Source organism: Phanerochaete carnosa, assembly GCF_000300595.1.
Source record: "Phanerochaete carnosa HHB-10118-sp unplaced genomic scaffold PHACAscaffold_2, whole genome shotgun sequence".
Lineage (NCBI taxonomy): Eukaryota > Fungi > Basidiomycota > Agaricomycetes > Polyporales > Phanerochaetaceae > Phanerochaete > Phanerochaete carnosa.
The window spans coordinates 4,472,988-4,475,290 of NW_006767629.1; positions in this window are offsets into that span (position 1 = coordinate 4,472,988).

Genomic DNA, 2,303 nt, shown 5'->3' on the forward strand with positions numbered 1-2,303 from the left:
AATGGAATTGGCACGTGAGGGTGCTTGAGGGTACTTTACGAGCTGTCCGAGAAGGACTAGCGGGACCCGAGCGCGAGTGTGAGGTGGTACTAATGGGCGCGAAGGTGCAGTTCGCGAACCTTCGCGTGCACGAGTAGACGAGTATCGATATTGGAGACGATGTGAAATGCAAGGGTCGGTCGACGAGCGGATGTGGTACGAGGCTGAGAGTGTGCCAGTAGAGCAGCCGGCGTGCAGTCAGCTATGCCTGCCGACCCGTTCCACAACACGATCAGTGTTTGCAACCAACTCAAGGAGCAGGAATACTCACGAGTATGGCATTGAAGCATCATGGCTCAATCCATCTTGGCTGTGCTCCCCATCTCTCTGCGCCTTGAGGTGATGCCAGCGACGGTTCATCCCTTCTCCCAGAGCAGCCGAGCATATGCACGAACTGCCGTCTTTAACATCGCCACCGAGCTGCTAGCAGCATGGGTGACAACGCTGTAGACAGGGAATAAGAGCGGGAGGTGAGAGCAGTATGAAGCGAGGGCATGGGTGCAGCACGGAGCGTGTCGCATCGGAGCGTCATATCGGAGTGGGTTGACGGCGAGCAGAGGATGAGGAGAGCAGACGGTTCGAAACACCGTCAGTACAACCGACGATGCTTAGTCAAAAATGGGCCGCATGAGAGGTGAGAGGGCAGGAGGCCAGGCCGGCGAGGGCGTGGGCGGGAGCAATGAGGATAAGCGCCCAAACACGGAGCCCGTCGGAGGGGCAAGCGGCATTCCTAATTAGGAAACAAACTGAGCAAGTCCTCCTGCGCCGCATCCTTTCGGGGCTGTTGGAGAATTGCTCTCACTAGCGTGAAGCTGGTTGTCTAGAGATGGCTTGTGAGTTTCGTACTTCCATTTATGTACATATTTGACAGGAAATATAGTGCAGAGCAAAGAGTGCTCCGCTAGAACAAGTCGCCAGTCACCTAATGTCCCGACACAGTGCCTTGTTTGTGCGATCGGGATCACGCAGGATGCGTGTCGGTTCAAAAGTGGGCACCCTTCCAGCCAATATCATCGTATTAATCGCTTAGTATTGGCTTCTGAAATAAGATTTCCGAATAATATCAGAAGACGGCGTGACTTTTTCTCCTGGGGCATCACTACCAGCCGCGGCGATGCGAGACTGCTTTTCGCACCTCAGCCCCACCGATTTGCAGAGGACGGTGCATGAATTGAGGGTAAATTTCTGTATTGTTCACTATTCTTATTGCTAAATCCACGCGAGCTAGGTAATAATTGCACCCCATCTCCTGCCTATCTTAGAACACGAGCTTTCGCACCGTACAAAATCTGGTTTGATAGAGCGAGAGCCTGAACAGACACACAGGATTACATGTGGTAAGTAAGATCATAAATGGTTAGTGAGCTGGCTGACGAGGGAAAAGACTGTTGCCAGACGGCTCTTTTCTCGTTATCGTATATGTGCATCGCATGTGGTTATGAGATATGTACAGAATGCCAGCTTGAATTGGTCACTGATGGAGGGCATCGTGACATGATCAGTGAGTTTATTTCTGTTTAAAACCCTCCTTTCTGATAATTCATTCAGCGTGTCCGGCCCATAGTTGTGGAAAGCACATGTATCGTCCAGTCAGTAGACTGTCTTGCTCGGCCTTGACCTCGGTCCGCGAGCAAGTCGATGAAATTATTGACTGCGGGGGCTTGCCTATTGAGCCTAAGACGACCGATACTCAGAAGAACCGTATTAGTCACCTGGAGCGCTGCGCTGTGAGTCCATTTCGCGTGGTACCCAGCATCAACAAAGCAGAGAAGAATATCTTTGAGGTGTTGTGGCGCACAGGGTTGCCTATCCGCGTTGTTGGTGTTGAAATGTCAGGGAAATGGACGCCATCCGACATAGCATCCAAGTACGGAAATTGTATTTTGAAGACTACCGAACAGAGAGAAAGTGGCGGCGAAATATTCTTGAAGAGGGATCTTCGTACGTTCTTGGGACTGCTCTTGTCGCCCGGATACAACGGCAAGGGAAGAGTGAGTACTTATTTGGTTTCACCGTGAGCTTCCACTTACTGCAGAGATTAGGACATTCCTGCTGATAAAGAATTCAAGGAAGTCTTTGGCGAACTGGCAGGACACTTCGAGCTTTCTTTGCCGTTCCCTGAGTACACCTCGGTGGACGCTATCCAAAATGGTGCATCACACTGGCTGAGACTGCGCAAAGGTGCCGACCCTCCTCCGGGGTTGAGAAGTCCAGATCTCGGTACGCTAATTTTGAACGTGCTGATTGCCTGGCTGATCTCGTAT